Below are 25,847 nucleotides of genomic sequence, written 5' to 3'. Positions count from 1 at the left end.
GCCACAAGTTCGAGACCAGCCTGGGCAACAGAGCAAGATCCCGCCTCTACAAAAAATTTAAAAATCAGCCAGAAGCCAGAGGCTAGGCACATGGCTGAGGATCGCTCCCGTCCCTCGGAGGCCGGAAACCGAGGGTCACTCCGGATCACCAGAGGCCGGAGGCCCCGGGTCGCTCCCGCCCACCTCCGCGGGCGAGCGCCGCCCCTTGCACCCCATTCCTTGAGTTCTGGACGTTCAGGCCCTCTGGGTCTGGGAGATCCCGGAGAACCACCCACGGGGCTTTAGAAAATGTTGGCGCCCAACACCTCCCCGAAATAGGGCCCACCCTATCTCGGTCGGGGAGCGCAGGACCGCCGTGTCCACCCAGCGCCACCGTCCGCGGGTCCGCTTTGCGCAGGCGTGGCGCCCCCGCCCCTTAGACCCCAGCCCGGGCGTGGCGTGGTGCGCAGGCGCGATGTCCCCCACTACCGTCCCCGCTTTGACCCTGGCGTGGTGCGCGGGCCGGGTTTCCCCCGCGTTCTACCCCGGTGTGGTGCGCAGGCGCAGTCTGCGCAGCGACTGGCGGGACTGCGCGGCGGCGACTACAGACATGTCGGGGGTCCGGGGCCTATCGCGGCTGCTAAGCGCTCGGCGCCTGGCTCTGGCCAAGGCGGTGAGTCCCTGCCGCGGACCGGGGCAGGGCAGGCGGGGGGCGAGGCGGCGGTAGGAGCGGGACGGTCCCCAGCGGGTCCGAGTGGAGCGGGCGCCAGGTCCCCGCGCCGCCTGCCCGGGGATGGGGAAGGGGCTGGGAGAGCCCTGGGCCGGTGCGAGGGGGAGCCGCGGGGTGTACTCGGGGGCCTGGGGAGTTCGGTCCTTAGCAGGTATTCCGCGTCCCGGTGAAGGTCACGACCCCGCGGGCTTGCTGGGTGTCCCCTCCGCCGCTTTTGTCCGGGCCTGGGGTCCGGCGACCTCGCGGGCTGAGGTAGCCCCTCGCCTCAGTGCCTGGCGGGTGGACTCGGGGAGGAGTCGTGTCTGCCCAAGGTCACCGGGGTGGAGCCCTGGTTGGGCTGGGCCTCTACCGCCCTCTGTGCGGGTTGTCCTGAGGGGCAGCCCGCAGCCCGTGGGTGGGGCCCGCGGGGCGGGTGAAACCCTCCGGGTGGGTGCGAGGAGTGGCCGGGCTCGGCCGGGTTGGCGTCCGGTGGGAAGCGTGGCGTGCCCGAGCTTGGGCTTGCAGTTCCCCTTTCCAGAAAGCGCAAATCTGTGTATGTCCACTTCGGGACCTTGTAAGTTAAGGACCTCTACTTTGGGTCCTGTGTGGTGGCCCTTGTGCCACCAAAAATGTGCTAGTGTTTAAAAGCAGCTGTGCCGGTTTTTAAAACTCAGGCGGAGAGCTCAGCGCACTGACCGGGCGAGGACTCCAGGACCTGTGCTTGCCTGTGCGCTGAGTGCCTCGAGGGCCGGGCTCCCCTTAGTCCAGGATGGTCGTCAGGGTTATGCTTCCCTGAGCCCTTGCTCTCTGAGTTTGTCTGAATGTGCCCTCTACGATTGCATCTTCAGAATCGGCCTTCTAGGATTTTATTTAATCAAGCTAAATTGGATAGGTTTAGTTGTTTGGTTCTTTTAAATGAACTTACCCACCCACCTCCTTAATTACAAAGTAATTTTAAGTTGCAGAGTAAAAATCTCAGTAGGAACCAACGCATTCAGCAATATTGATTTGAATTATGCCTGTAATTGTGCAATTTTCTCCTTTTTGAAATAGTTATTAAAAATCTCTGAATTAAATGTGAGGATTAGTCATACAGCCATCCTGTCAACATCAGAAAGCATGTAAACGTTCTAGTGTGTTGCTGTGGTTGGTGCTGACTGAGCAGAGACCCCCGCCGCATCTTGGGCTCTTAGGAGCTGCTAAGAGGGCGTCCACAAGCAGGAAGTAAAGCCCATGGTCAGTGGGACTTTTTAGGGGAAATGGTAGCTTGTGGTTGGAGAAAAGCTAGTTAGAGCTAGTGCCTTTGTTCTCAACCCAGATGGTGCCCGGTGTTCCTTCTGCAGACTAAGACCCCAGGCACCTCAGAAAGATGGCAAGATAGCAAAATGGAACCAAAATTTAGTCTTGGGTTTTGTAAAAGTCTTTTTATCTTGATGAAGGTAGCTTTTCCTACAGAAAGTCTTGCGTTTTTAGGTTCTTCGTTGGCTGCTTTTGTGATTGTGTAGGTTGTACATGCAGATTAGTTTCTTGCTCATGATTTATAGGTGCATTTTATTCGATGAGGACCCCTTATGTTGCTAGATTTCGGATATTAAAGTCTCTGCACTTCTTACTTTTCCCCCTCCACCTCCTGATTCAGTCATCTGAAATTCTGTATTGTTAAGCAAGGTCCAAGTATTCCTTTTAGTTATATGTTCTCCATTTTTTTTCTTAGAGGAAATGTTTGATAGTTTCTCCTAAAAAAATTAATAATTGACACAAAAGACTAGTTTTGTGTCAAAACTAGTTTTGAGTTTTATCTAAAGACTGACATTGGCTTAAAGTTGGGCTTTCCAAATTCAAAAATCTGCCCCAGATTAGATTTAGATGCAGAGGGTTAGTGTCCTTTTCCACCGGGGAATGGCATGATAATTTGTTCAAGATTGTGTTATAGTAGCTGCCCTTTTAAGCTAGCTCTGTGTGTGTGTGTGGGGGCGGGGGGGGGCAGTGTGTATTCCACATCAACATCCTAGAAAGAACAAATAAACATTTAGTGAGCTCACTGTTTCTACTTATGTTTGGTATAATATACTGTTTTTATTGGTGCTATTACCCTATGTTAATAGGGCACTTTACAAAATTTTCAAGAACGTTTGTATTAAAATTATTTCAGAGACTTCTTTCTTAAAATATGATTTTATCATGTCAAAAATTATACTAAGGTAGAAGAATATTCGTTCTTTCTCATTTTCTGAAAAAAGAAAAAACTAAATTAGCTTATGTCAATAAAAACAGAGACTAGAAATTGGAGAAATGAAGAATAATTTTTTATCCCACATAATAAGTAATTTCTGAATTGCAAGTATTTCTAAATACTTGAAGACATTCCTCACATCCCCTCTTCTGATTGTTGAGTGTATAATTTCCTAAAGCTTTTTTTTCTTTTCTTTTGTTTTTTGGAGACACTGTCTCGCTCTGTCACCCAGGCCGGAGTACAGTGGCACAGTCTAGGCTCACTGCAACCTCTGCCTCCTGGGTTCAAGCGATTCTCCTGCCTCAGCCTCCCAAGTAGCTGGAATTACAGGTGCCCACCACCACGCCCAGCTAATTGTTAGTAGAGAGGGGGTTTCGCCATGTTGGCCAAACTGGTCTCAAACTCCTGACTTCAGGTGATCCGCCCACCTTGGCCTCCCAAAATGCTGGGATTACAGGCATGAGCCACCGCGCCCAGCCCCTAAAACTATTTTTTATGATATTTCTGAGACTATTCAGTGGTCTTCTAAAATGCCGCCAGCAGAATGGAAAACATATCCCCTAAATGGCTGGCCAACTTTAGCATATGGACAGTGTCATCTCTCTCACACAGAGCCACTAAAAACTAAACACTAAAACCAGTTTTCTTGGGTAAAGGTTCTAAGATGGAAAATTTAAGCAGCGAGATATGTCAAGTTGTAGACGTTGGCCAGGAAAAAGCCAGCAGCAGCCAGGCAGGAGAGAGTGTGCATCCGACATCCTCCTGTGTGATGAAGGGATGACACCTCGTCCCTCTGGGCTGTCAGCTTTTACTGTTCCAGGGTACAGATCTCCTGATTCAGTGTCCAGTGCCTTTTGAACTGACCGCAAGCCCTCATGGACGATTGCAACTGTAATGTGGAAAGGGCTCTGATGGAGCCAGTTAAAATGCTTCATTATTTGCAAAATATCACATACAGTAATACGATCTAGATGTCTTTCACCTTCTCCACTAAGTAGCATGAATTAAGACTTCACAGAGGAAGTGTGCCTTTTTCATTTTGTATCTGAGTCAGTGAGTATCCTTTTTGGAAACAAGCATCATCCTGGTTTTCTAGAGTGCCAAGTCAGGGTGGAAAGGAGGACCTGGGGGCTAAGTCCTTCCTTGCCCCTTGGGCTGCCCTTCAGGGTTAAGTAGAGGGTCCCAGCTGAGCTTTCTGGATGCACAGGAGCACCTGGATACATAAGAAGGTGAAGAGTTTGCAAAAAGGGGAAATTTGAATTACTGTCCCCCACATTTGTTCCTTCAGGACACTAACCCTTTGGATCTGTGTCTTCTGTGTCTCCAGTGGCCAACAGTGTTGCAATCAGGAACCCGAGGTTTTCACTTCACTGTTGAAGGAACAAGAGGGCATCTGCTAAAGTTTCAGATTCTGTAAGTTCATGCTTTTTGTTCCATTATAAATGATTTTTTTGGCTTGGGGGTAAGGATCTATACCAGTTTGTTTTCATATGAGTCATAGACATAAGAGAAAAATTTCTCATAGGTATCCAATGCATGCTGAAATTATTTTCAGTGTAATACTACTTAATTGCAAGTACAAATATAAACATAGATGTTAACATTTTTACTTGTATCTCTTATGTATCTATAAACTAGATTTAAATTTAGGTCAAGTAAAGCAATAAATTAAAATGAACAGTATCTGCTGTGATAGATGATAAAATCCTACTGAAGATTAAGGGTTAGGCCCTCTCCCTCTCCCTCGTCTCCCTTCTTTCTTCAGTCTCCCTCTCCTTCTTTCTTCCGTCTCCCTCTACTTCTTTCTTTGGTCTCCCTCTGTTGCCGAAGCTGGACTGTACTGCTGTGATCTCAACTCGCTGCAACCTCCCTGCCTCGGGCTCCTGTGGTTCTCCTGCCTTGGCCTGCTGAGTGCCTGGGATTGCAGGTGCGCACCGCCACACCTGACTGGTTTTTGTATTTTTGGTGGAGACGGGGTTTCGCCGTGTTGACCGGGCTGGTCTCCAGCTCCTGGCCTCGAGTAATCTGCCTGCCTCGGCCTCCCGAGGTGCTGGGATTGCAGATGGAGTCTCTCTCGCTCAATGCTCAATGTTGCCCAGGCTAGAGTGCAGTCGCGTGATCTCGGCTCGCTACAACCTCCACCTCCCAGCCGCCTGCCTTGGCCTCCCAGAGTGCTAAGATTACAGCCTCTGCCCGGCCGCCACCCCATCTAGGAAGTGAGGAGCGTCTCTGCCTGGCCGCCCATCGTCTGGGATGTGAGGAGCGCCTCTGCCCAGCCGCCCCATCTGGGAAGTGAGGAGCGCCTCTGCCTGGCCGCCCTGTCTGGGAAATGAGGAGCGCCTCTGCCCGGCCGCCCCGTCTGGGAGGTGAGGAGCACCTCTGCCTGGCCGCCACCCCATCTGGGAGGAAGTGAGGAGCACCTCTGCCTGGCCGCCCCATCTGGGAAATGAGGAGTGCCTCTGCCCGGCCGCCATCCCGTATAGGAAGTGAGGAGCGTCTCTGCCCGGCCGCCCATCGTCTGGGATGTGAGGAGCGCCTCTGCCCGGCCACCCCATCTGGGATGTGAGGAGCGCCTAGGCCCAGCCACCCCGTCTGGGAAGTGAGGAGCGCCTCTTCCCAGCCGCCACCCTGTCTGGGAGGAAGTGAGGAGCACCTGTGCCCGGCTGCCCCATCTGGAAAGTGAGGAGCGCCTCTACCTGGCCACCCCATCTGGGAAGCGAGGAGTGCCTCTACCTGGCCACCCCGTCTGGGAAGCGAGGAGCGCCTCTACCTGGTAGCCCCGTCTGGGAAGCGAGGAGCGCCTCTACCTGGCCGCCCCGTCTGAGAAGTGAGGAGCGCCTCTGCCCGGCCGCCCCGTCTGGGAAGTGAGGAGCGCCTCTGCCCGGTGGCCCCATCTGGGAGGTGAGGAGCGCCTCTGCCTGGCTGCCCCTTCTGGGAAGTGAGGAGCGCCTCTGCCCGGCCGTCCTGTCTGGGAGGTGAGGAGCACCTCTGCCCGGCCGCCCATCGTCTGGGAAGTGAGGAGCGCCTCTGCCCGGCTGCCCCGTCTGGGAGGTGTACCCAACAGCTCCAAAGAGACAGCGACCATCGAGAACAGGCCATGATGAGGATGGCGGTTTTGTTGAAAAGAAAAGGGGGAAATATGGGGAAAAGAAAGAGAGATCAGATTGTTACTGTGTCTGTGTAGAAAGAAGTAGGCATAGGAGACTCCATTTTGTTCTGTGCTAGGAGAAATTCTTCTGCCTTGGGATGCTGTTGATCTATGGCCTTGCCCCCAGCCCCGTGCTCTCTGAAACATGTGCTGTGTCAACGCAGGGTTAAATGGATTAAGGGCGGTGCAAGATGTGCTTTGTTAAACAGATGCTTGAAGGCAGCATGCTGGTTAAGAGTCATCACCACTCCCTAATCTCAAGTACCCAGGGACACAAACACTGCAGAAGGCCACAGGGACCTCTGCCTAGGAAAGCCAGAGACCTTTGTTCATGTGTTTATCTGCTGACCTTCTCTCCACTATTATCCTATGACCCTGCCATATCCCCCTCTCCGAGAAACACCCAAGAATCATCAATAAATACTTAAAAAAAAAAAAAATCCTACTGAAAATACGACCATGGGGCCCCTTCGGTGTGGGTTCCTTGGTATTGAGTGTGCCTGTTCTCTCTCTCTTGGAAAACTGAAACTTGCTGCGAAGTTCTTTTCTCATAAGCTCACAATAGCGACTGAATACTCCTTGGCACCTTCTCAGGCATAAGCATAAGCAAGGCCCTGAAGTAGAGTTGTGGTCCTCAGTCTGATCCCATGGGATAGACCCTCTACCATTCATAGAATCTGATTGTCAGTCCCTTCTCCAGGTGCGAATGTGCCCACCTCTCCCCGCACTGTTCAGGGCTCAGCCCCAGGACAGGATGGAGGCCCTGTGTGCCCAGCAGTTGCTCGTTTTATCTTTGTCAAGCTCTTTCACTGTCACAAGAGTCTTCATGTTTGGCATGGTGGGACATGTGATTGACAGGTGAATTTTTCTTTTCCAGATTTCTGCTCAGTATCCAGTAGTGGATCATGAATTTGATGCAGTGGTGGTAGGCGCTGGAGGGGCAGGCTTGCGAGCTGCATTTGGCCTTTCCGAGGCAGGGTTTAATACAGCATGTGTTACCAAGCTGTTTCCTACCAGGTCACACACTATTGCAGCGCAGGTAAGAGAAAGGTGCCCCACCGTCCTCCCACTCCGTGCAGGTCCTGCACAGCCTCACACTTTCTACCTGGGCAGCCTCCTGCCTCCTCCCCGTGCTCCAGCCATATGGCCTCTTGCTGTGCCTTGCTCACTCAGCTCACCCTCTCAGGGGTCTCTCCCTGGAGCCTCTTCCCTGAAGACTTTGAACGATGGGAGCCTTGTTGTCACTCCTAATTCAGACTCCAGTCACACTTGGGTTTTCTGTGACCATCTCGCCTACTGCCCTCCCCACCCCCACCCACCCCCGCCACCCCAACACCTCTGACCATCTCACCTACTGCCCTCCCCACCCACCCCCGCCGCCCCAACACCTTAAGAAAAGGAGATCACCTAAAGAGGAGGAATCAGAATTTAGGTTGGGGAAGAAGAGGGCAAGGGTTTCATTTGTCCCTGTGCTGCTGTCTTCTGGGACTCTCTGAGGGGTAAGACGGCGGTGGGCACACACAGCCAAAGGAAGCAGGGGTACAGGGGAGTGCGACTCTTGAGTATGGAGTTTATTACTTGGCAGGAAGCACTTCTAATCTTTAACACATGCCTGTAAATGCCGTTGGGAAGATTTGTTAGTAAAATTATCTGGAAAGATTTGTGGAGTACCTTTTCTGTGCCAGATAGGTTAGGTTATAAGCATATTACAGGTAGCCTTTCACTCACTGCTCCAGTCAGCCCTTCCTGGAGTTCCCTCTGTCTCCACCACACAGATGAGGACACTGAGGCTAAGGGATGGAATCACTGGGCGAGTCAGGGAGGGGTTGTGATCTGGAATCTGTCAGGTCTCGCTGCTCCTCTGCTGAGGTCAGTCCTCACTGGGAGTCACCGCGTGAGTAGTTGGCTGTCTCTGAATCCCCCAGTGGGTGGATTTGGGCCTGGAAGACAAAGTTGGGGCTCCTGTTTGTGGCTTGTAGGAAGTGGTTGGTGTTTCCAGGTTGGAATCAATGCTGCTCTGGGGAACATGGAGGAGGACAACTGGAGGTGGCATTTCTACGACACCGTGAAGGGCTCCGACTGGCTGGGGGACCAGGATGCCATCCACTACATGACGGAGCAGGCCCCTGCTGCCGTGGTCGAGGTGATGGGCGGGAGGCTCTGGGTGCTCTCGTGGTCTGTTTCTAGTACAAAAGAGTCTTGGAAAAAAATGTAAGCAATTGAGGCGGATGTGGCAGCCGAAAGAATGGTGATTGGCAAAGCTCACAAGAGAAGTCTTTGTCCATCATGAACTATGTATTACATGTAACAAGAAAAACTTCTCTTTGATGAAGTGTTGACATTTTCATAAAATAGATTACTTTGGGTTTGCAGATTCGTATTAAAGTTGTTTAGTGTAGATTAGCTGTGAATATCTTGACTCCTTTAAGGTAATAAGGTTTTTGTTTGTTTTTATCTTTCACAGCTAGAAACTTATGGCATGCCGTTTAACAGAACTGAAGATGGGAAGATTTATCAGCGTGCATTTGGTGGACAGAGCCTCAGGTTTGGAAAGGGCAGGCAGGCCCATCGGTGCTGCTGTGTGGCTGATCGGACCAGCCACTCAATATTGCACACCTTATATGGGAGGGTAAGACCACCCCTGGTCCACTTGAGACAGGACATGTAGTGCTGGGGCTTATGGTGACAGCGGGGAATGGGTTAGCGTGCCCAGTGAGTCAGCCAGAGATTGCGTAAAAAGCAACAGAGAACAGCGGTGTGGGACACATGCAGCGACTGTTGATGTGACAGAACCAGACATGTGCCTTGAGGAGCTGCCCCTAAGGCAATGTGTGACTTCTTGCATTTATTTTGGAAAGTTGAATTGATAATCTTATATACCAGGTTTTAACTTGGGATATGTGACACTCAGCCTATAAGAACAGAGCAAGCAGGCCAGGCACAGTGGCCCACATCTGTAATCCCAGCACTTTAGGAGGCCGAGGCAGGAGGATCACTTGAGACCAGAAGTTTGAGACCAGTCTGGAGAATATAGCAAGACCCTGTCTCTGCAAAAAGTTTAAAAAGTAACTGAGCATGGTGGTACATGCTTGTAATCCCAGTTACTCAGGAGGCTGAGGTAGGAGGATCACTTGACACAGTGAGCCATGTTCATACCACTGCACTCCAGCCTGGGCAACAGGAGACCTGTCTCAAAAAAAGAAAAAGAACAAGTATTTTAAGCCTCTTTTACCATCTCTGAGTTCCTGAATGGATTGGTTTTGTTTGTTTTGTTTTATTTTGTTTTGCTTTGTTTTTGAGATGGAGTCTCACTCTTGTCACCCAGGCTGGAGTGCAGTGGCGCGATCTCTGCTCACTGCAACCTCTGCCTCCCGGGTTCAAGCGATTCTCCTGCCTCAGCCTCCAGAGTAGCTGGGACTACAGGGGCACGCCACCACGCCTTGCTGATTTTTTGATATTAGTAGAGACAGGGTTTCCCACGTTGCCCAGGCTGGTCCCGAACTCCTGAGCTCAGGCAGTCCACCCGCCTCAGCCTCCCGAAGTGCTGGGATTATAGGCGTGAGCCACCATACCCGGCCATGGATTGTTTTAATATTAACTTATCACTAGACAAAGACTTGAGGTGACAATAGTTACTGGGTAATCGGGGTCAGCTTTGGCATGGCCAAATAATATTTTGAACAGTATTGATTCAGAGTAATCAATATTCTGAACTTTGTTGTTTGATGAATGGGGACGGATCGTTAATTTGCAGGTTGTTAGAACACCAGTGACTTCTCTGTGGCTGAGTGCATCGACAAGTGTGTGGTGGGAGGAGACAGCGGCTCCGTCCGGAGCAGGAGCTGTCATGTGGGGAGCTGGCCCAGGCTTACGAGAGCAACTTGCGCTGGCTGAGGGAACAGCAGGTCCAGGTGGGCAGCGCTATCCAGTGCCTACTTTTCTGCGGTGCCGGAATCTGCTCGTCTGCAACCGTCTGCTTTGGTAGCTGCCAGCCACATGGGGCTGTTGCTAATGTGGCTGGTGTAGCTGAAGAGCTGAATGTTTTGTTTTATTTTAATTAATTAAGTGGTTATGTGTTGCCAGCAGCTCCCATCTGGGCTGTGACCCCCTGGTCTGTGAACCTCACTCTGGCACCAGACTCTGAGTGGAGCTGCATGCAGCCACCGGACAGTGTGGCGTGCCTCTTCGGGTTGTGTAGAAGTAGGAAATGTGTCACCAACGTAGGAGCTGTTGCTGCTGCGTTCTCTAGCACACCTGCCTTGTCTGTACTGCTCTGCGTGGAATACCTCTTGGGCTCTGACAGTGTCACTGACACTGTTGCTGATCTCCTTGGATTCACCTGGTCCATTTGGATCAAGTTCTTTCACCTGTTCACATGAGCAGATACCACCTTAAAACCTTAAAGGTTGGCTTAACACTTCTTGCCCTTTTTTTTTCTTTCTTTTAGTCTCTGCGATATGATACCAGCTATTTTGTGGAGTATTTTGCCTTGGATCTTCTGATGGAGAATGGGGAGTGCCGTGGTGTCATCGCACTGTGCATAGAGGACGGGTCCATCCATCGCATAAGAGCAAAGAACACTGTTGTTGCCACAGGGTAGGAATCTCATTTCTACTTTATTTCATTTATAAAAATGAATAAATTTCATTTAGAGTTTCTTTATTTTAATGAAAATAGAGGCATTGTAGAATAACGGTTCAGACACAGGCCTTGATATAACCGTGTGAGGGTGATGGCCTTTCCCAGCCGTGGTTCCTCACCTGTAAAGGGTGAGGACAGCAGCACCTGCCTCGGGGGTGAGAAAGCATGGCCCTCAGTAGTCGGTAGTGGCTGCCATCAGGTTCACAGCTTACCTCTCCCGAGTTTAGATGAGGAAACTGCAGCCGGAAGAGTCACATGGGGTTTTTGTGGCAAAATCTCTCTTGTTTTAGTGGGTTCTGTGTTTATACTGATTCCTGGGATAGATAAGTCTGTCTTCTCCACATAATGAAAATAAATAACTTTAATTTTATACACTGTCAGTTACTTTAACCACTTTAAAAGTTAAAAAATGTCAGTACAGCCAAGAAAAAAAATCAGCAAAACTACAGGTTGGGAAAAAATATTTTCCAAACCATATATCTAATATCTTAGTATCTAAAATAGAAAAAAACAAACAAACAAACAAAAAAAACCCTACTAAAAACAACCTACTAAACCCTACTAAAAACCCTACTAAAAATGGGCAAAGGACTTGAATAGATATTTTTCCAGAGAAGACATACAAATGGCCAATTGATGTATGAAAAAATGCTCAACATCACTAAGCACTAGAGAAATGCAAATTAAAACCCCAATGAGTATCATCTCATCTCGCTCCAGTTAGAATGGCTGTTACCAAGAGGACAAAAGATAGTAAGTGTTGGTGAGGATGTGGAGAAAAGGGAACCCTGTGTGCTGTTGGTGGGAATGTAAATTAGTACAACTATTACAGAAAACTCTGGAGGTTCCTCAAAATTCACAGGACTACCATGTGCTCCAGCAACCACATTTCTGGGTGTATATCCAAAGGGCATGAAATCAGAAGCTCAAAGAGACACCTGGACCCCACGTTCATTGCAGCATTATTCACAATACCTGGGATATGGAAACAGCCTAAATATGTGTTGGTGTTTAGTGACAATGTGGTGTGTATACACAACTGAATATTATTCAGCTATGAAAACAAAGGAAATCCTGTCATGTGTGACAATGTGGATGAACCCAAAGTCATTATGTTAAGTGAAATGAGCTGGGCACAGAAAGACAGATACTGCATGTCACTCATACGTGGATCTAAAAGTCACAACTCACAGAAACAGTAGGACAGTGGTTGCCAGGGGCTGGGGGAATGCAGACTGTGGCGATGCTGATTAAAGGCGTAACTTCCCGTGACAAGATGAAGTTCTGAAGGTCTAATATACAACATGGTGGCTAAAGTTAACATTATACAGCACGGTGGCTAGAATTAATATTATACAGTACAGTGGCTATCATTAATATAACTTGAAATTTGTGAAGAGAGTAGGCCTTAGGCGTCTGTATCTCCAAAAAAAGGATAATTATATGAGGTGATAGATGTGTATTAACTTGATTGTGTCATCAGTTCACAAAATAAATCATAACGTTCTACACCTTAAATATATAAGTTTTGTTTTTTGTTTAATTCATCAATCATACCTCAGTAAATCTGGGGGAAAAAAACAAAATCAATAAAAATTTTAAAATTTTCATTATAAAAGTAGTATATACTTATTGGGGAAACCTTTTGAACAGCACAAAGCTAAAATACAAATAGGGCCAGGTGCACAGTGGCTCATGCCTGTAATCCCAGCACTTTGGGAGGCCGAAGTGGGAGGATCACTTGAGGTCAGGAGTTCAAGACCAGCCTGGCCAACATGGCGAAACCCAGTCTCTACTAAAAATACAAAAATTAATTGGGCATGGTGGTGCACACGGTAATCCCAGCTACTCGGGAGTCTGAGGCAGAAGAATCACTTGAACTTGGGAGCCAGAGGTTGCCGTGAGCCGAGATTGTGCCACCGTACTCCAGCCTGGGCAACAGAGTTACACCCTATCTCAAAATAAATAAAATAAAATAAAATACAAATGGAAGTCCTTTCTCTGATCCCAGGCTTCTATCCTACCTGCGCAGGGTAGCAGCACCACTGGCATGGCCCCCAGTGATGTGTGTGGGGTGTGCGTGAGTAGGGGGTTGTGTGCATACAGCACTGAGAAGACGGTTTGGAGAATTCATATCTAAGTTACCCAAACAGTGGCAAGAACAGTAATAATGATTATTTTAGTTAATATTTAACACTGCCCTTGCTATGGGCAGTTCTAGCTGCTTTCCACATATTAAACTCATTTAAGTCTTAAAACAACTCTGGGTAGTACAACCCCCCTTCTCAGTGACAAGCAAATTAATGCTTGGTAACATCCAGTCATACAGCTGAAGGACAGAGCTCAAACCCAAACCTGGGCAGTCTGGCGGTCTGTGCTCCAAACAGCGGCTCTGTGACTCCTCAGTGCGATGAGAAACAGGGCGTGCCAAGCTCTCGAATTTTAACAAAGGAGATCAAAAACCCTAAACTAAATGTATTTCAAAAGCTACAATTTTTATTTAAAACAGTAATAAAAAATACAACAGGCCGGGTGCAGTGGCTCATGGCTATAATCCCAGGACCCTGAGGGGCCGAGGCAGGAGGATCGCCTAAGCCCTGGAGTTTGAGACCAGCCTGGGCAAAATGGTGACATCCCGTCTCTACCAAAAACGAAAAAACCTTCAAAAATTATCTGGGCATGGTAACACATGCCCGTAGTCCCAGCTGTTTGGCAGGCTGAGGTGGAAAGATCGTTTGAGCCTGGGAGACAAAGGCTGCAGTGAGTCAAGATTGCTCCACTGCACTCCAGCCTGGGCAACAGAGCAAGACCCTGTCTCCAAACAAATTTAAAAAAAAAAACCTACAACAAATTCATTTCTTATTTTCATCCCTTCCAGGGAGCAGAAAGCTGACACTGACAGAGAAACAGAAGACACAGGTCTGGTTCTTTGGCACCACTTCAGGGGTCTCCATCGTCCACAGGTCAGAAAAGCAACCCAGGAAAGTCCAGGATGAGTCACCTCAAACGAGAGGCAGATGTGTGTGAGTCTGTCTCTGACTTATTTTGAAGAACCCCCCCAGACTCAAGACTTCAACTATCATTTCTGTGTTAATGTCTCCAAACTGCACATTCGTAACCTCAACCGTCAGACGTCCCCAAGATGAGTTCATCTTCCCCACGACAAGCTCCCTCAGTGGTCATGTGGGCTGAGCCCAGTGCCCAACGTCACATGGGGTTCTGTCACGGCTGCGTCCTAACTTTGCATCCCATTATCACGGAAGCTCCATGTTCTCCTACAAAGCTGAAGTCTGCCTGTGCTGCTGCTCGGTTCCATGGCATTCTCCCAGCTCTCAGAATGCTGACTCAGTAAACCCCGATGGAGACCCTACCATGTGCTTGGCATGGAGCACCCCAGTTAATGAGAAGACCTGCCTGCCCGAGGAGCTGACGACCTCACTGCGAAGAGGGACACTGAACAATCCCTGCTTTACTTTTTTTGTACTGTATCTTAACTGTTCTTTCTATTCAGTTTTGCATATAATGCCTTCTGCATATCTTTTTCGTCTCTCCCCCAAAAAATATCTTGAAAAAAAAATAATGCATTTAAAATAGAGACCTAGCAATTGTTAGGTTATAAATGTGTGGTTTTTTGCAGGCACATATGGTGCTGGTTGTCTCATTAAGGAAGGATGTTGTGGAGAGGGAGGCATTCTCATTAACCGTCAAGGCGAAAGGCTTATGGAGCGATACGCCCCCGTCACGAAGGACCTGGCGTCTAGAGATGTGGTGTCTCGGTCGATGACTGGAGAGCCGCGAAGGAAGGTGCGTGTGATTTACCACCAGCATTGTCTGAGCGGGAACACGGGCCGGGGTTGCTTCTGTGAGTTTCAGCACCACTCGCCCTCACCTTCATGTGCAGGCACACGTGTACAGCCACCTCTCTTAGCTGTGGGCAGGTGTCTGTTAGTCTGTGATATTTTCCTAAAGACCTACATTTTGAAAATTTTAGCCAGTTTCTTTCTCAAATATGTGGAACAGAGTTTCTCTTAGTGTCTGTGAGTATGTGACGGAGCATGGGAGAGAGAGACACACACCCAACCTGAAGTCGGTATGTGAACCTTGGGTGTTGTGTCTGATACCCACAGATGTTTTTCGGCAGCTTTCAAAGTCTGTGGGTTATTTGGCTTTCAGTAAGACAGTTTGCAGCTCTTTCATTGCCTGACCCTATTCTTTAATGTAATGACACTTGCTAAATACCTGCTGGTATGGCCTTTAGAGGTTTTACATTTTTATATTTAAAAAAAAAAAAAGAGAGAAGTCAGATGGTTTTTAGGAATATGGTGGCCCTCCGTATCCATCGGTTCCACATATGTGGTTTCAACCAACTATGTATTGAAAATAAAATTGCATCCTTACGAATATGCAGACTTTTTTTCCTTGTCATTGTTCCCTAAACAACAGTGTAACAGCTATTTACGTAGCATTTACATTGTATTAGATACTATGAGTAATCCTGGAGTTGCTGTAAAACTTAAATGTAAAACTGTAAATGAGGATGATTTAAAGTATAGAGGAGGATGTGCATAGGTTACATGCAAATACTCTCCCATTTTATATTAGGGACTTGAGCATCCACGGATTTTGGTATCCGTGGGTGTCCTGGACCCAACCTGCCATGGATACTCAGGGACGACTGTATTTGGCATAGAGGCCTTTCTGATGCTCTTACCAAGGACAGCCGCAGCAGGCTGTGATCCCTGAGACGAGTGTGAGTTCAGTGAGGGCAGAGTTTTTGTTCTGGTTCTTAGCTGTGTCCCAGCACCTAGGATTGTCCCTGGCACACAGTAGATGTTTAGAAAAGATTTGATGAGAGGGTGACCATACATGAGGGGAAATTTTCCTCAGTATCAAAAAACATGTTGAAACTCACACGCTTACAAGATGACGTATTCTCAGTTCTCCTGCCATTGCCGTTCTCTGCCTTATGTGATGGTGTCCTGTCTTACCAGAGACTGTGGCCCTTAGAAAGATCACGTCTACCTGCAGCTGCACCACCTACCTCCAGAGCAGCTGGCCACGTGCCTGGCATTTCAGAGACAGCCATGATCTTCGCTGGCGTGGATGTCACGAAGGAGCCAATCCCTGTCCTCACCACCGTGCATTATAACATGGACAGCATTCCCACCAGCTACAAGGGGCAGGTGATGGTGCTGACTCCTCTCCCACAGCTGGAAAGAAGGCTGGGACGACGGGGCCCACCTCGCAGTTGTCTCTTTAGATCTTACAGGAAAAGACAGATGTTTCCTTCAAGAAAGTACTATGTTGTTTTCTAGATCGCACTTTAAATTTCTATACTGGAGGATGGAGGGGGCTTGATAATTTATTCCTCCTTAGTAAATTGTCAGAGATACATCATTTGCAGCTTTTTCCATTTTATAATTACTTTCCTATATGATCTTGTGTTATTTCTAATGATCTTATACATCAAGGGATCTATAATTCCTATTTCTAATGATCTTATACATCGAGGGATCTTTATAATTCATTCCATTGAGTGGTTTGTGGTTCACACAGAGCTTATCAGTCACTTAGGCTCCTTGTTGGGTGAGGTGGGTGGAAGCTGTTACGTTCCCTGCATAGACGAAGAGGTGAACAGGGGGTAGAAGAGTCTGGAACATCAGTCTCCCCTGCTGATGTTCCTCCACCTGCCATGCTCCTGGGTCTGAGCTGGAGCACAGGTGGTGAGGGCCTCGGGAACATGGGACATGGGGGACAGTCGCAGATGCTGACATTGGAGGTCCTCTGACCTGCTTCTAACAGCAGGTGCTCAGGGGCAGAGAGGAAAGTGGGGGATACATTCAGAAGTTTCCCTCTGAAGAAGAGTAGCTATGGTCCTTACTTCCTTCTTAGATATGGTCTTTACTTCCCTCTCTTTGTTTCTTGGAGATGGAGACTCACTCTGTCACTTAGGCTGGAGTGCAGTGGCGCAATCTCGGCTCACTGCAACCTCCGCCTCCCAGGTTCAAGCGATTCTTCTGCCTCAGCCTCCCGATTAGCTGGGACTACAGGCACTCGCCATCATGCCTGGCTAATTTTTATATTTTTAGTTGAGACAGGGTTTCACCATGTTAGCCAGACAGGTCTTGAACCCCTGAACTCAGGTGATCCACCCGCCTCAGCCTCCCAAAGTGCTGGGATTACAGGTATGAGCCACCACGCCTGGCCTACTTCCCTCTCTTTCTCTGACCTGCAGCACAGACACCCTGTTGAGGGAGGTGGGCTTGTGGAGGAATGGGCACCTTGACATTTCACCTGAAATCTTCCTTTCCACAGGTCCTGAGGCACGCGAATGGCCAGGATCAGATTGTGCCCGGCTTATACACCTGTGGGGAGGCCGCCTGTGCCTCAGTACATGGTGCCAACCACCTCGGGGCAAACTCGCTGTTGGACCTGGTTGTCTGGTCAGGCATGCGCCCTGAGCATCGAAGAGTCATGCAGACCTGGTAAGTGTTTTCTTCAGGAGCCACACTATTTGAGAAGGCGCAGGAGGTTACAGTCTTTTTTCTTTTTTTTGAGACAGGGTCAGCCCAGGCTGGAGTGCAGTGTCACAGTCATAGTAGCCTCAACCTCCCGAGCTCAAGCAGTCCTCAACACCTCAACCTTCAGAGTCCCAAGTAGCTGGGACTACAGATGTGCACCACCACACCTGGCTAATTAAAAAAAAAATTTTTTTTTGTAGAGACAGGGTCTCACAATATTGCCCAGGCTGGTCTTGAACTCCTAGACTCAAACAGTCCTTCTGCCTCAGCTTCCCAAAGTATTGGGATTACAGGCATGAGCCACTGCACCCAGCCGGGTTACAAAGCCTTGATTTGTTACTGGAAATTTGCTTAGTGATCGTATAGAGGTAGTCTAGGTTTTTTCCTCTAGAAGTGATTAAACTGAGAAATCCAGAGATTATATGGTGGTAATGTTGGGACTAGATAGAGGCTGGTTGGGGATTTTAACAGTTAAGGTGACATTTTTGGGGTTACATTTTTTTTTAAAATTATTTTGCAGTCATTATTTTCTGCTTAGAAAAAGCACTATTAGGAAGTTGTCATTTTTAGGGGAATCATTACGTATTACTTGCCGATAAAAATCATTTATTTGCAATGAAATATTTAAAATAGTTGGCATGAATGAATATGTAACTTCTTGGTACTTAGAAAAATAATTTAGGCCATTCCAAAAACAAAGTACAACTAACCTCTTTTAGAGGAGAAGGGCTGACTTAGAGTGAACAGGATTCCCACCCTCTACAGACAGATTGGATTTCACTTGCTGGTTTTCTTTTCATGATAGCATCAAATAATGTACAGGAAAAGAAATACCATGTGTGGGAGTGTGAGTCTTATGTGCACTAAGAACAGGACAGTTAGCATCACTCCCACCTCCAGAGATCTTCACGGTGCTTATCCAGCCTCGTGTGCTCAGAACAGTGTGAGGTGGATGAGGCACTGGTGGGTGTTTGTGTGGCAAGGATGGTGGGACCGCAGGCCCACGTTCTTCCCGTTACTTTTCTCTGGTGTTAACTGTTTAGCATCATTTCTGCTGTTTTTATAGAACAGGTGCTTTTTGCTTTTTGTATGAACTCAAGTGAAATAAAAACTAGCACTGCCGTAACTTACAAACATGCGCCCTTTTACATCTGTAGTTAGAAAGGTACGGATAGTATTAAAAGGGTAGCTTACTTCAGACACTGTGTCTCTGTGAATCTGACCACAGCTGGGGAGGCCAGCACACTCAGAGCTGGCGTCTTATCCCAAGCCGTTGCTGATCATCGGTGAAGGCAGAGTTCAGGTCCATTGTTCCTGACGCCACAGGTAGTGCTTGTCTCACTGCATAGCCCTGCACTTTGTAGCAGTGAGGACTGATACCACTTCTCTCAGAGCAATGTAGAAATTTTGAGCTTCTCTTTCTTTGAAAATGCAGAAAAGAACATTTTGTAAGAATACCCTATACTTTACATCTGAGAAACCGCTCACACATGCAGCATCTCACGCCGAATGCTGTGGAGTCAGACTCAAAAGGCTGTACACCTGTGGTTCTGTTGATACAACATTCTGGAAAAGGCACATCTAGGGAAGAAAAGGGATTGGTGGTTGCCAAAGGCTGTTTCCTGATTGTGCTGAGACTTACAGACACAGCTCTTTGTCAAAATTTGAAAAATGCTACATTAAAAATGATGAGTTTATTTTACTGTATCTTTATGCTTTAATTTTTAAAAATGAAAAGGAAAGAAAAAAATGCTTGTAGCATGACAACTTCTCCCCCACCGCCCCCGCCCCAAAAAAAAACATATATATATATATTTTTAGACATAGTCTGCCTCTGTCGCCCAGGCTGGAGTGCAGTGGTATGATCAGGTGCACGCCACGACATCTGGCTAATTTTTAAAAATGTTTTCTAGGGACAGGGTCTCCGTATGTTGTCCAGTATGGTCTTGAACTCCTGACCTCAAGTGATCCTCCTTTCTCAGCCTCTCAAAGTAGTTACATGCATCTATACATGTGTTAAAATTGGTAGAACTGGACTGGGTGCAGTGGCTCATGCCTGTAATCCCACCATTTGGGAGGCCGAGGCAGGCAGATTGCTTGAGCTCAGGAGTTCGAGACCAGCTTGGGCAACGTGGTGAAACCCCGTCTCTGCCAAAAATACAAAAATTAGCTGGGCATGGTGGCTCACACCTGTGTAGTCCCAGCTACTTGGGAGGCTAAGGTGGGAGGATTGCTGGAGCCTGGAAGGCGGAGGTTGCAGTGAGCCGAGATCACACCACTGCCCTCCAGCCTGGGCAACAGAGGGAGGAGACACTGTCTCAAAAAAAAAAAAAAGAAAAAATAAATTGTAGAACTGTCCACCGAAAGAAAAAAGTCAATTTTACTGAATGATCAATTTTTAAAGCATTATAAACAAAAGGGAAAGAAACACCAGCAAGCCTAGAAGCATTTGAGCAGACCCTCAAGAGACCCACAGCCTGGTCCCATGGAGAGGCGGTAGGCGGGGCAGGGCCTGTTTGACTCCTGCATTTCATACCTCCTCTCTCCTGCATGTGTTATCTATTGAAGAAAATATATATATAATGTTATAAAAAAAAAAAACTTTAAAACTTTTTTCAAGACATCTTGGAAACACAAGAGTTGCAAATCTTGGCCGTGCGCAGTGGCTCACACATGTGATCCCAGCACTTTGGGAGGCCAAGGCAGGTGGCTCACCTGAGGTCAGGAGTTCGAGACCAGCCTGGCCAACATGGTGAAACGCCATCTCTACTGAAAATACAAAAATTAGCAAAGTATGGTGGCATACTTCTGTAGTCCCAGCTACTCCGGAGTCTGAGGCAGGAGGATTGCTTGAACCAGGAGGTGGAGGTTGCAGTGAGCCGAGATGGTGCCACTGCAATCCAGCCTGGGCTGTAGAGCAAAATTCCATCTCAAAAAAAACAAAATTGCAAATCTTGAAGTATAGGTGAGAGCACACAACAGTCCAAATCAGCAGGTGACTTTCAAGCACACAGCAGCCACCTTCCTCCCCCTAATGTGAAGGACAGTGGGGTGGCCGGCCCCTTGGACCACCATCTGGAAGGTGTCTTTTTTTCCTCTTAGTGGAGTGACATTTATATACACTTAATGTATATAAATTTGTATACATTTAATTTTTTTTTTTTTGTAAGACAGGGTCTCAGTGTGTTGCCCAGGCTGGAGTGCAGTGGCGCGATCTCGGCTCACTGCAACCTCCACCTTTCGGGTTCAAGCAGTTCTCATGCCAGATAATTTTTGTGTTTTTAGTAGAAATGAGGTTTTGCCACGTTGGCCAGGCTGCTCTTGAACTGACCTCAAGTGCTCCACCTACCTCGGCCTCCTAAAGTGCTGGGATTACAGGCGTGAGCCCCCGCACCCGGCCTGCATTTAATTTTTTAATTTTAGAGATGATTTCTAGTTTATTCACGCTAAGATCACTTAATGGATATCTACTGTGTGCCAACAGTTTTGCCTTTTATGTCCGTTCTTTAAAATTTGCCCCAACTCAACAGATGGCCTCAGATGTAGGGTGGGCTGGCAGTGTGTTAGCTCAGGAGACTTACACAGTTTCCAGGCTCCTTGAGCGGCTGTGCTACATGTTTGTGTGTCGTCCTTAATCCATTGGTTTTTTAAAACGGTTTTCAAAAGTTAAATTCTAGCTTTTTTTTGTTTTAGGAGATAAAGTCCCTCCAATTAAACCAAACGCTGGGGAAGAATCTGTCATGAATCTTGACAAATTGAGATTTGCTGATGGAAGCATAAGAACATCAGAACTGCGACTCAGCATGCAGAAGGTGAGAGCCTGGACTCGCTCTGGAGTGAGCAGGCTGGCCGCATACCTGGCCCTGCACTGGCTTTGTTTTTTTAAAAATAGATCTAGGGGGATGCAGGTGCAGTTTTGTGTGGATGTACTGTGAGGTGGTGGAGTCTGGGCTTTTCATGTACCCATCACCCAAGTCGTGTATGTTGTACCCAGCAGGTAATTGCTCATCGCCACCCCTCCCGCTTTTTGGAGCCCCCAGTCTCTGTTAGTGCGCTCCGTGTGTCCATGTGTACTCACCGTTCAGCTCCCACTTCCAAGTGAGAACGTGTGACACTTGACCTTCTGAGTCACTTCACTTAGGATAGTGACCTCCTGTTCCATCTGTGTAGCTGCAGAAGACATGGTTGTGTTCTTTTTTTATGGCTGAGTAGTGTTTCATGGTATATATGTACCACATTTTCTTCATCTGGTCGTCCGTTGATGGGCTCTTAGGTTGATTCCATGACTTTGCTGTTGTGACTAGTGCTGCGATAAATACACGAGGCTGCACCAGTATCTGGAGCTAAACAGCGGTAGGACGTACTCCTCACCATATCAAGAATGTGAAAGAGACCAGGAGGCCTGAACTACACAGAAGTGCACTTGTTTTCCACGTAGAAGGTCAGCAGGCTAGGGCAGAATTCGTGACTGCTTAGCATCCAGGACAGCCTTCTGTGGTTCACTCGTGTGTGCTTGGGCGTGACCTCCGTGCCCTGACCGTCGCTGGCTGTCATGGATGAGTCACAGCGTGGAGGAGAGGAAGCTGCAGGACCGCCGGAGAAGCTCAGTCCCCAGCAGGGCAGCTTTCTCTTAGAGGTTTCCTGGAGTTCAACACAACACTGGTGCTTACATCTCAGGCCCAGATACTGATCATGTCATCATGCCTGGCTTCCAGCAGCTTGGAAATGTCTTTAAGCTGGGCCTGTTGCTGGCCCTAAATATACTCGGAAGAGAGGGAGAGTGGGCGGCGGGTGGAAACTGATCTGTGCGGCCTGTGCTGCTGGGAGTCGGTCCAGTAGGACCGTCTGTGATGATGGAAATGTTGAGTGTTTGCCGTCCAGTATGGCAGCCATTAGCCACAGGGGCTGTGGAGAACCTGATACATAGTCAGTCTAAGAAACTGAATTCGTCTAATAACAAGGATTCTTGTCCAAGAATGAGATCTCTCCTCTACTATTTGCAAGAATTTCTGCGTATTTTCCAAAAAGAAGTCCATTGCTTTAGTCCTATTCTGAAAGGCATTTGGTGTTAGACACGGGAGAACAGGTTCCCTGCTGACATTTTCAGAGGCCTGTGCCCTTCAGTCTTCAGGTGAGGCTGGGCTTGAGGGAGGCTTTGTGGAACGGTGAGAAGAAGAGCGTGACTAAGGCACGGAAGGGTGAGTGATGCCCTGCAGTGCTTTGTGGATCGGTGAGAAGAACAGCGTGACTAAGGCACGGAAGGCTGAGTGATGCCCTGCAGTGCTTTGTGGATCGGTGAGAAGAACAGCGTGACTAAGGCACGGAAGGCTGAGTGATGCCCTGCAGTGCTTTGTGGATCGGTGAGAAGAACAGCGTGACTAAGGCACGGAAGGCTGAGTGATGCCCTGCAGTGCTTTGTGGATCGGTGAGAAGAACAGCGTGACTAAGGCACGGAAGGCTGAGTGATGCCCTGCAGTGCTTTGTGGATCGAGAAGAACAGCGTGACTAAGGCACGGAAGGCTGAGTGATGCCCTGCAGTGCTTTTGTAGGGTTGGAGGGCAGCTGGGAAAGAAGGAACCAGTGCATTAGAGAATGGGAACGCGCCTTCAGATACAGAAATGGCAAATCCATGAGATAGCTTGAAGTGAGAATACTAGAAGCGTTCCCACCAAACAAGGTGCGTCGTGGTGCCTGTTGTATCCCGGGCTCCGTGAGATGCTGGAGTCGGCACTGAACAAACAGAGCTTCCTGTGCTCGTGGAAATGGGTTTCGTTGGGGAAGGGATTTTTCTGCTGACTCCAGCCATTAATAGTAAGAAGCAAAAAAAGAAATGAGGTAAATTGTTGGGAACAGGCCCCCAAATGTGGCCATAAACTGGCTCAAAACTGGCCATAAACAAAATCTCTGCAGCACTGTGACATGCTCGTGATGGCCATGACGCCCGCGCTGGAAGGTTGTCGGTTTACGGGAATGAGGGTAAGGAACACCTGGCCCACCCAGGGCGGAAAACCGCTTAAGGCGTTCTTAAACCACAAACAACAGCGTGAGCAATCTGTGCCTTAAGGACATGCTCCTTCTGCAGATAACTGGCCAGAGCCCATCCCTTTGTTTCCCATAAGGAATACTTTTAGTAAATCTTATGATTGGCTTGCTGTCAATAAATACGTGGGTAAATCTCTGTTCAAGGCTGTCAACTCTGAAGGCTGTGAGACCCCTGATTTCCCACTCCAATTGCTATATTTCTGTGTGTGTGTCTTTAATTCCTCTAGCACTGCTGGGTTAGGGTCTCCACAACCGAGCTGGTCTCAGCAGTAAATATTGAAAAGGAATAGATACAATTGCCATTATTTACAGATATAATTTCCAAAAAATTCCCAGGGAATAAACTGAAAAACTAACAGAAACAAAACAAGAATGTAGTAAGGTGTCTGGATAAGAGATTTGTATCTAAAAATCAGTAGCTTTACAATGTGCCAGCAATAATCTGCTCAGACATCAGTAAATATCTCATTCATATTTTAAACAAAAAATTAAAAATGCCTTGAAATAATGTAACCAGAAATACGAAAAAAAGGATATGAAAACACGTGGTTGCTAAAGTACATGAAAGAATGTAATACTAGATTCTGAGATGCAATTTTTTTCATTTGTTCTTCCTGAAAAACCATTAGGTTGATGTGCATTACAGTGTTACGATTATGTATGAGTCTAAGGAAAATCAGATGAAATGTCCAAATTAAACCATGAAGGTGCATTGGTAGAGGAAGAGACAATTAGGGTCAGTGGAGCAAGGCACAGTTAGAGGGAGAAGCAAGGAGGAGGAGGGATCATGGAGATGGTGCCTGTCTGTCCCACAGGAAGCAAAAGCTGACGCCCAGTTCCCAGCATACCTACAGTAAACTTCAGGTCCACTGCATAGCACGTTTCTCACCACAGTAAAACTATGAAGGAACTCAGTGTACAAGGAGCTTCTACAAGATAGGCAGAAGACAGTAGCTAGATGGGCCAAGGGCCGCAGCCACCCATGCCCCTCCCTCTCCTTGAAGACCTTCCGCTTCAACACCACCATCACCAGGGCTCTGCTCAGCTCCTCCTAGTGTGTATCACCACAGGGCTGCTGGCTTGTGTCACGTTCACCACCAGACCCCGTGTCAGGAGTCCCGCCAGGGGTGTGGGGAGGCAGCGCTGCCTGGTTGGCCGCGGAGCCGTATGGAACATGGTGCCTCACAGGCAGTCTGCTCAGAGTCCTGGACCCAGGCTGTATCCTGCTGGAAAGGATGTGTGTGAGTCTAAGATGTGTATGTAATAGAAACATTTATTTATTCAGAAGCTTTAGTCAAAACTTCATTTTTAAGTTTGGAGTAATAAACTCACAGTCTGAATTTCCTAATTTTTCTGTTTAATTTACTTAACTTTTAAATGAAATGCAAAACAACAGGTCTAAAAGTTAAGCAGTTCTTGGTACGGCTGCTTCTATGGATTAAAAGTTTACAAATAATATTTTGTGCCACAGTCAATGCAAAATCATGCTGCCGTGTTCCGTGTGGGAAGCGTGTTGCAGAAAGGTTGTGGGAAAATCAGCAAGCTCTATGGAGACCTAAAGCACCTAAAGACGTTCGACCGGGGTGAGCAGACAGTGGGCTCTGTGCACACTGTTGGGCCCTGCCTTCTGCAGGGTGGGCTGGTGTCTGTACCGTCAGTGCTGACTTAGTTCCGTGCTTGCTGTCTAGATGGGTCCTGGCCCACAGCTCTAAAGCCACAACCAGTGATTCCATGGACTAGCAGGCCCAGGCTGACAGCTCGGAGGGCCCATGTGACTGGGTCCCGCCTGCCCCTGATGGAACTTTTTGTGTCCCCAGGAATGGTCTGGAACACGGACCTGGTGGAGACTCTGGAGCTGCAGAACCTGATGCTGTGTGCGCTGCAGACCATCTACGGAGCAGAGGCACGGAAGGAGTCACGGGGCGCACACACCAGGGAGGACTACAAGGTGGGCCTTCTCACCATGCCTACCTGCACCTGCCTTTTCCTGCCACCTGGTGGGACTCAACCCCACACCTGCATTTTCTCTGCATTTTATTTCGTTTCCCCAAAAGTAAATCCAAAAAATGCCCTTTTCCCCTTGGTAACTTCGATCCCTGGGTTCTCGCCATCTTCTGGATCACTGTGACCTTTTCCTTGCTTTGGGTCAGCGTCCACTGATGCCAGCAGTGGCATCTCCAAGCCAACGTGCTTTGTTGTTAGAAGGCCAAGGTTAGAAGTGCAGCCAGAGTGGCATGACCAGGAAATAAATGCCAGTTTATTAAATAACGAGTAAGCCACCGTTTCAAACCTGCCCTGTGGAGGAAATGCCAGTTTATTAAATAACGAGTAAGCCACCGTTTCAGACCTGCCCTGTGGTTTGGAAAAGGTATTATAGAGCCTGCCCTGTGGTCACTTGTTCTTCAGATGAACTGATTTTTTGTGCAGAGCACATGTGTTGGATTCTGCCTGGTAAGAGTTTTTTACATATGATAGCAAAAAAACACAGAAAGGGAAGCTAGGGGTGCAAATGCAAGTTCAGGACCACATCAGCAAAAGGACAAAGGCTCTACAAGGCAGGCACACAGGCTGGTT

The 25,847-nt window shown here is 48.1% G+C and overlaps 1 pseudogene; it reads left to right on the top strand.

Annotated features, from left to right (window-relative positions):
- The first annotated feature begins 439 nt into the window (after window positions 1-439).
- The window catches only part of LOC129037127 (succinate dehydrogenase [ubiquinone] flavoprotein subunit, mitochondrial-like), a 29,072-nt pseudogene continuing 3,664 nt past the window's right edge, over window positions 440-25,847 (top strand).

Source organism: Pongo pygmaeus, chromosome 4 (genome assembly GCF_028885625.2).
Source record: "Pongo pygmaeus isolate AG05252 chromosome 4, NHGRI_mPonPyg2-v2.0_pri, whole genome shotgun sequence".
NCBI classification, from domain to species: domain Eukaryota; kingdom Metazoa; phylum Chordata; class Mammalia; order Primates; family Hominidae; genus Pongo; species Pongo pygmaeus.
This window is presented reverse-complemented; position numbering and strand designations above follow the sequence as displayed.